The following is a 9960-nucleotide window of genomic DNA, read 5'->3' as shown; positions in this document are numbered from 1 at the left end:
GGAGAGTAGATCTTATAACCATAAGACCAGCTGAGCTAAGAACTTCTACCATATTACTTTGCAAAATTTAATAGATATTATATACCAAGGGGGAGGCCATGACCCACTCCAGCCCCCCTGATTCTGCCACTGCTTGTGGTGGGACCCTTTCCCGGACCCTCGACTAGCGGGGATGCCAATGTGCACCGTGCTGCCCTTTTAATCACTTTTGTTCTTATATATATATATATATATATATATATATATATATATATATATATATATATATATATATATATATATATATATATATATATATATCAGAGGTTTGGAGTGAGTGTGTTAAAGTTGAAAAATGATTCCTTAGACTCTAAGAGTATAAGATTTTACAACTATCCTAAGAATTTTACATTCTTATACTTTTTGTTGAGTTGTTGCTTTAGTGAACTAAATAGGATGGATAGCACTGTCAAAACAGTTTGACAGTTCGGTTTCGGTTCGGTTTGAAATCGATTCGGTAGTTAATCGGGTCGGTTTGGAATCGGTTTAATTGTCTCACGGGTCGGTTTTGGTTCGGTTTAAATAGTTATCGGTTCGATTCGGTTTCGGTTTATTCTTAAGCGGTTTTAATTCGGTTCGGGTTGTAAACAGTCCGGGTAGTAAACGGTTCGGTGCAGGCGGGTTGCGGTTTGTTAACGGTGCGGTGTAAACGGTTTTTATCCAGGTTCAAACAGTTTCGGGTTGGAAACGGTTTCGGGTCAGAAACAGTTCGGTTCTTTTTTGGTTCAGTTTATAACTGGTTCGAATCTTTTTCGGTTCAGTTTTTAATTGGTTCGGTTCTTTTTCGGTTCAGTTTATAACTGGTTCGGTTCTTTGATGGTTTAACCACTTTAACGTTATTCATATCGGTTCCATTTCATGTTTACTAAATTACGGTTCGGGTCGGTTTTCGGTTTCAAAAAATAAATTGTTTATCGAGTTGTTTGGATTCGGGTAGTTAATTGGTTTTGGTTTGACATTTGATAGTACTTGCTAACCTTTTGCGTTCACAAGTTTTATATAAAGTCGGCAAGTCGCGAATCATTTCTTATTTAGGCATCATATTATAAACAAATTCTCATTGATTTTATAAATACATATTATGTTCTGTTTCAAGTTTAGTCATACTGATTTTACTAGTTTATTACGAAGTAGATTATAAGAGTTAGTGTATTAATGTATTATTGTTTTACAATTAGGTTATTATATGCTTCTTATTTAATCATTTATATACTACGCATAGTATCATAATCATGATTTGATGAGTTCTTGACTTCTTGTGAAATGAAAATTTGCAATTTGGTAATTCGATACTTGATTAGTCAACAAGACTGATAATTATGACTCATTTATCATTATATATTTTCATAAAATTATGAAGATATTACAAAGTGCTTTGATTTGTATAATGAAAGAAAACACTAATGACTAATTAACAAGGTAATATTGATTAGTTCAATCGATCATATGTACACATTATTAACACATGGCATCTAACCTTCTCATAGTTAAATATTCGTATCATCGTTATTCGTATGTATTAGTACAAAGTTATAGACTCATTAGTGATCTTTTTAAATTTATCTATTTATACATTTTATTAATATAACGTTTTTATAATTTTTACGTGTATGAAAATAAAGATATACTAGTAGATGTTTTAATACGTGTCTTGGGCACTGATCTCGATCAAATGGGGCAAAAAAATACTAAAGAATTGAGGGAATAATATTTTTGTAGATGAATGTACAACACACAAACACACACGGATCCCCACTCTCAACCATAGATTAAAAAATCAATGGTTAGATTCTTTCTCCCACAACACACACGGATCACCACTCTCAACCACAGATTAAAAAATCAATGGTTAGATTCTTTCTCCCACAACACACACAGATCACCAATCTAAACCATAGATTAAACAATCAATGGTTAGATTTACATGAAACCCTTTTGAAACCCAATTTGGAATTAGGGTTATCACTTATCAATCTTCCTCTCTCTCTCTCTCTCCGCCGTTCCTCTCTCTCTCTCTCTCTCTTCCTCTCTTGCTGTTCCTCTCTCTCTCTCTCCTCTCTCTAATTCTACTTCATTTCTTGTGTATTCTTTGACAGACAAGCGAATTTCTTGATTTCTTCTAGTTTTGAAACCCCCAAAATCATTATAGTTTTGTCGTCGACCACAATCATCCCTCATTCCCTTTCTCACATAGTCAAATGACGTCCGACGGATATCCTACCGCAACGGCAAGCCGGTGACTGCGCGAGTACAAGATCTCGCCGCAAACAAGCACAAGACGATGACTGCAAGTTGTAGTGTTAATTTAGATGTTTTCATGGTTTGAGATGGGTCCAGTTTAGCTATGAGTTTTAAGGAAGATGTTCATTATTAATTGTTAATGTGGTTTTCCTATGATAAAGTATGATAAAATATTACAAGATCCTTCATTTTTTTGGAATTTTGGATTATATGGCTTTGTAATTGTTGCTGGTCTGCCTGTTAGTATTATTTTTATAATTTTGTTTTAATTAATTATAATCTTGGTAGAATGGATTTAATAAAATCGGGTACCCCATGTACCCGATTTTCTCGGGTCGGGACATGGGCCGACTTTTGAACTACCCGAAAAAGCGGGTACCTGGATTTGAACACCCCTACGCCCTACCTGAGGCTTGTTTTGCTCTTGTTTGTGAACACTGATTAACCTTAAGACCTTAATGAATGATTTGCCTTGCTATTTTAAAAAAAATATTCTAATATTTAATCCATTTAATTATATTCCCGTCAAAAAAAAAAATCCATTTAATTATATAAAAAAGTTTGTAAACGGTTCGATTTAGAAGCGGTTAGGTTCATAAACGGTTCGGTTTATAACCAGTTCGGTTTACAATCAGTTCGGTTTTTAAATGGTTCGGTGCAAACGGGTAGCAGTTTGCTAACGGTCCGGTGTAAACGGTTTTTTTGCCAGTTTAAACGGTTTCGGGTTGGAATCGGTTTCGGGTTAGATACAGTTCGGTTCTTTTTCGGTTCGGTTTTCTTTCAGTTCGGTTTATATTTGGTTTGGTTTGTTAACGGGTTCGGTTCTTATACGGTTTAACATTATTCGGGTCGATTCGGTTTCGGGTTTACTAAAATACGGTTCGGGTCGGTTTTCGATTTCAAAAAAATCGGTTTTTAATCGGTTCGGTTCTCATTTGGGTCGGTCGGTTTCGGGCAGTTAAACGGTTTCGGTTTGAAATTTGACAGCACTAAGGATGGATCTTCAAGTCTTGTGATTATGAATATACTGTCAAGACCTCCTGCTACACCATGCTACAATTTTGTCATGTAGTTAAAGCATGCAAGTATATAAGTAGACACTTATTTTATCATGTTTCTTCTTGAACATTACTTTAATTCGAAAATAATAATACTAGTGATGCCTTCTTGATCTTATTGGGCGGTATTTATTTGGTTATGAGTAAGTGTGAGTGAAGTTTGAGTGTGGCATTTGATTATATATATTTCTTCGACTCTTCTTTTCATATATCTCTTTGTTTTGTTGGAGTAATAAATCTGACAATAGAATGAATTTCGTATTTCTTTTTTAAACAAATCGATATGGTAAAGGGTTCCAAAGGCGGGTATGATATGGTAAACATATCTACGCGTCATTAAATGCTTTATAATTTTTCCAAAAGTAACGAGATTTTTGGCCTATTTAACTTACTCATATGTAATAACCATTGATGATCTTAATTAATGGTATTACTGCATTAGCTCTTATAATAATGATAGATTTATATTTTCTTGATTGTAGAATCATAAGTACATATTTTGTAATTTCAAAGAAGACTCTTTTGTTTCGTAGGTTTTTGTGCATAGATTGTTATTGAAGTGGTGATAAATTTCACATTTGCTACCAGCAAAAGAACCCTATTTCACATTTACTACCGCTCTAACTTTTATTTTACTTTGCTAACACCTAAATCAGAGTTTGTTAAAAATCACTACCACTTGTCTTACGTCGTTAGTATTTCCGTTACCACCACCCAACCACTGTCCAGCCACCACTCCTTCCCACCCACTAGCTGCAAATCCACCGCAACCACCACTCACCGTCCAGCCACCAGTCCTTCCCCAGCCACCAAGCAACCGCCATAGTCACCTGAGCCCAATACCCTGCCTGCGACTCCGAGCACCCATCCTGTCAGCGCCAGCGTTGCGTTCCTAGCCCCCTCGAAAACCCGATCCCAGCCTCGATCTCAGCCCCTCTCTCCCCTCAAAAACCCCGTCGATCCCAGCCCTCTCCCCTCGAAAACCCCCTCGATCCCACCCCTTCTCCCCTCGAAACACGATCCCAGCCCCTCCTCGTCCCCCGTTCCCTTTTCTGGCCGCGTCAGCGTTCCACAAATCGCAAATCATGTCGCGCGAAGGAGTTCCCTGCCTCCTAAAACCACCCTAAGCGAAACCCTAAAATCCGTTTAGGGTGGTTTTGGGCAGGTTGTATAGGGTTAGGGTTGTCGGTTTTGGGTTGGGAAGGGGAGGGGTTCGATTCCGACCCAAATCATCGGCGCCAGCTACAGCTTTGGGCATTGGCCGCTGGCCGGGGGAGGGTGGCTGACGGGGAGGGGCTAGGGTTTTTTGGGTGGCTGTTTTTTTTTTTTTTTTTTTTTTATTTTTTAAAGATAACTTAACGATTTTTAACAAACTCTAATTTAGGTGGTAGCAAAGTAAAATAAAAAATTAGAGCGGTAGTAAATGTGAAGTAGGGTCCTTTGCTGGTAGCAAATGTGAAAATTTCCTAATCTTAATTAACTTGCTTAAATGTTCCAATCTTTGCCATCTCACTTTATTTTGTCTCTTAATCTCATAAATTGAAGCTTAAGTAGAGTACCAACCTCAAAGTTACTGATATACTAATTTGTTTTCCTTGATTGTTAGGGACGACGAAGTGCAAAATATTTAGGTGAATGAGTATAGTTTTTTTTTTTATCACAAAGTATTAGGTGCGGCTAATGTTTCGTTAGTCAGAGAAGATAATAGCAACATATTATCGTCATCTTCTTGCGATGAACAAGTTTCCACCCGATGACAAGTTCGTGGTTACGACGAAGGAGAGGAGCGAGGTCATCCATGGCAGAAGAGAGAGAAAGTTTAATTGCTTGAAATTCTCGAATTTTTCGAAAAATACCCACAAAATCGAATTTGAGCTTTCTTATGTGATGTATAATTCTTGATATTGATTGTATGTTGAATTGTGAGCATTTTGATAACAAATGCATGTATTTTGGTTGAGAAATGAGCAAGTTATGTTATATCCATGACCTTAGTACGATGTATTCAACGGAGGTTCTGCCATTGTTATACATATTGGCCCTGTTTGGTAGTAAGGTTATTGGGGGTATATTAGCTTATTTGACTAACTTTAGCTGATTGACTAGTCAAACAAGCTAATACAAGTGTTTGGTAGTAAGCTTATTGAAAGAGCTTATTCCACTAAATAAGCTCTTTTTGATAAAGCTCATTTTAGGAGCTTTTTCAAATAGCTTATTCATTAATTGTTGTGAAATGACACTTATAACCTTATTTAATTTAAAATCCTATCTAAACTACTTACCCCACAATTAGCTTATTGGTCATTTCACATACTCAATCACCTTTAAGCTATCAGCTATTTACCAAACACTTTTATAAAATCAGTTAATACAATAAGTTAGTCAAATCAGTCAATAAAATCAGCTAGTCAAAATCAGCTAACTCAATCAGCTTCAGCTTTCAGCTTTCAGTTTTCTCTCAAACAGGGCCATTATCAAACAAATTATACATATCATCAAACATGTTATACATATCCTCCATTGGCTATATGATATCCTCTATTAGTTATATGATATCATTGTTGGATGATATCCTCTATTGACTATATAATATCATTTATGATTGTTTCTATGATATCCTTTATTGGCCGGATGATATACTTTATTGTTTATATGATATCATGGCTGGATAATATCCTTTATTGGCTATATGATATCATGGCGATGATATCATATAGCCAATATAATAGATGATATCATCCAGCCAATAGAGGATACCATCCATCTAGTAGCTAGATATCATCAAGTCCATAAGAGGATATCATCATATAGCCAATAAAAGATATCTTCTAGCCAATTGAGGATATCATCTAGCCAATAAAGGATATCATTTAGTTAGTACGTAGAAATATCATCCGGCCAATAAAGGATATCATATAGCCAATAAAGGATATCATTCAGTTAGTATAGGATATCATCCATCCAATAGAGGATATCATCCCGCCAATTGAGGATATTAAAAATCTGCATTTTATCAGTCCGAACTGACACAATACCTTCTCTTTTTTTATTCTTTGTAGTTTGACAATTAATGTTACAAATCTAAAATGACGGTGCTCTAATGCTACAGTCTTCAATTGCCCTTCTTTATTCTTTTTCATTGTTAAGCATTTTGGTTGGATAATTCTAATGGGTTAATCGACTAAAGTTATGTGCATCTATGCCAATGATTTACATACATGAGTAGATGTGACTGAAATTAAATAAGTAAGGCAAGCTGGATTAGTATATCTACTATAATCTCCATAGGTAAGGCAAGCTGGGTGTGGAGGTTTATTACATGTTGGGTGATCGAAGCAAATACACTAAAATTTAATATAGGCTTCACCAATATGATATAAGCCATATTGCCATAATAATCTCTATTAGATTTGTCGTAGCATCAGTGGATGTGTGTAATTTATAAGCAATGTTTGTTCTTTCGCTGATATTGTTTATGTGACAAGCTAGAATTAGAATCATCATCATTCTTCTATGTTAACCTCGTTAATATACTTGCATTGCAAAATCTTTTTCATTAACTCAACTTCGTATATATGGAAAAAAACATAGAATTTTATTAGAGTTTTAATTCAAACGGAGCGACAGAGTTTAATGAGGAAATAATCACCATTAGCATGAAACTAGTTTAGACTTAAGAGCCTTTCTCTAACGGCCTTGTCATTGCTACAATTTGGCTCTTGTTAGACACTTGAGACTATTATCTTCAAATTAATCATTTATACAAAATTTTTACTTTGATAAATAATGTACTTACATTGCTACGTACTCAGAAAGATTAATACCTTTTTAAAGTACAAGTAATTTATTTTAGGATTTTCTTTAGTAAGAAACTACCTTAGATGACCTTACACTAATAATGTATATTTTCTATATAAATTTTTTTCACAAAGGATTCTCGTTATATCTATATGGCATAGGTGAGAAATCAATGATTTCTTTCCTCAAGAAACATGAAGTTATAAACTTTCAAAAATCCTGTTGAAATGTCTTGAATCTATTAATTTCAAACTGTTTACAAAACCCAAATATAAGTCAAAGGAAGTGAAAGAAAAAGATATCACATAGTGATTAGATAATTAAAAAATTGCAGATTACATAGCTCATGTATCGTTGTTGCTATTCCTTCATTTAATGTGTAAATATGTAATGAATTGTATATATGGAGCATATTATAAGTTTCTTGGTGTGGTTGATAGTAATGTGAGGCATTGTGTACTAGGCTCAAACATCACATTCATCGACATTTTAAAAATAACATTTGGCGTTTATGCATGTAATATTTGTTATTTTTTTCCCAATCAAACACATAATTTATTTATAATTTTCTTAAAATATTGATAAGAGTATTATCAATGATCAAATTTGTGGGTTGACATACTAAATTCTACCTGTTTCAATTATTATTAGATAGATAAATAATAGGAATGATACAAAGTGATTTAGTAACTCGTAATAATAAATATGACGTACAAGTTTCTAAATATGTTTGTTTTAATAATTTTAATAAGATCGAAAACTCAGATTTCTTACTAATCATGAAATCTTATGTATGTAACTAAAAAGTTGAGATTGACGGATGTAATTAGTCTTTAAATACTAACAAGATTCGAAATAATATACTCATCAACCCTAACAAAAATTGACCTATAGAAATATAAGTAGGTAAAATTGATCTATGTCATATCCATAATAAGCTAGCTAGTTGGACCCAAAATAAGTAACCCTAATATGAATTTGATCCATCTCTGATCTAGTAATGGATCCGACCCGATTCCAGTCCAAATTAACTTATCTTCTTCCACCTCTAAACACAAAAATGATGTTGAGAAGATATCACAAGATATGTGATATGACTATGATATATGTGAGCAAATCAATATCTTGAAATTTTATGGAAAGAAATCATTTTTATATTAATTTATGATTTGGTTCACACATATTTAAATATCATGATGATTTTATTTCGTAAATGGTCAGCATATATCATGAATTCATGATTACATTTATCATATTCACAACCTTACTTGGCTATAAATACCAAGGTTTTTTTTTTTTTTTATTTATTTATTTAGACCATGTACCACAATCTTCAATTTAACAGTTTTTAGGTACCAAATATTTCGGAGAGGTGAGAGCAATGGATAATGAAGAACATAATGAAGGATTAACCTTTAATTTGATCATCTTAGTATTGATTCTATATCAAATCAGTAACTTACCTGAAAATTACGTCAAATCACTTTAAACTGCTTCATTTGGGTAAGCTCAAACTTCTCTAAACCAGGTACTCCTTCCATCCCACAAAATTATTAACATACATTTTCTAATTATCTAGTCATCTTCATTCAAAATTAAGTAGTTTAATCTAAGTACTTAATTTACTGGTTGTATTTTTTTTTTTTTATCAAATGATATGCATATTTATTATAATTTTCTTTGATATAGCTGATTTGGTTACTTAAATTTATGACCGTTTTTATCTCAAGTTGTTAATAACACTTAAATTCATAAATTATATCTTATTTTCTTTTAAATTTAATTATTTAAGTTTGATAAATATAATGATGGGAAATTGATATAATATTAAAAAATACATTCTCTTCATAAATTTAAAATTAAAATTACATGTAGTATTTTTAAATAGATATAGATTGGAATATTATACATCCAAAATTAAAGTAAATTAGAATAAATTAATAATGATTTTTAAATGTTAAAATAAGTCAAATATTGACATTTAAATCAAGAAAAAAATAACAATCCAATTACAATTTGGAAGGCTAAAGAAAATAAAACATCTACTGTATAAAGCAACCATTCATTATAAAAGAAAGAATCAATGTACTACAACATGTTTTTAAGAAAAATAGTCCAATAAGGATATGAGAAGCTGCATAGAAAAAAAAGTTCCTTTTTATTATATAACAACAAAGATTAATAGTCACTTTGAACATGTAATGCTCAACAAAGATTACAGAAAATGTATATATAGAAACTTATATCTTGTAAAACAGGAAGTAGTGCATACTTCGAGAGATATTGTTAATGTCTGGCAAATATGTTATGAAATCTCCATTGGAGATTAGCTAATGTAAATCTAATTACGTCGTAATACATGTTTGTCTTTCTACATTACCCTAGCTATATTTTGAGTATGGTGTCCTTAATCCAATCCTCTACTTCATCATTAGGAGCAAAATTTGGATGGTAACCACCTTCGCTTGTATAATGGTTTGTCTCACCCAATTATCGACGAGGCTAGCTCTCCAACATCAAGCAGAGGCGATTGGTGGATTTGATACTCCAGAACATCCAAGGATATCTTTCCTTAATTCTATCTCCAATCTCATCTAGCCACGGTGATGCCAAGAAGGAAATAAATAGAGCACATTTGAGGTCCCATTCCATGAAAGATATGCTCTGCAACCCCTAGTGGACAATTAACAAAAAAAAGTTACATCAATTCAAATGATTGCAGATAAATAACCCCTAGTGGACAATCAACACTCACATTCAGAAATGTTTGCCTCGTCCTCTCTTTTTTCCATCTATCTAGGATTAAACTGCATCCTACACACTT

The sequence above is a fragment of the Chenopodium album genome, chromosome 24, assembly GCF_948465745.1.
Source record: "Chenopodium album chromosome 24, dcCheAlbu1.1, whole genome shotgun sequence".
Classification (NCBI taxonomy): Eukaryota; Viridiplantae; Streptophyta; class Magnoliopsida; order Caryophyllales; family Amaranthaceae; genus Chenopodium; species Chenopodium album.
Note: the sequence above shows the minus strand (reverse complement) of the source record.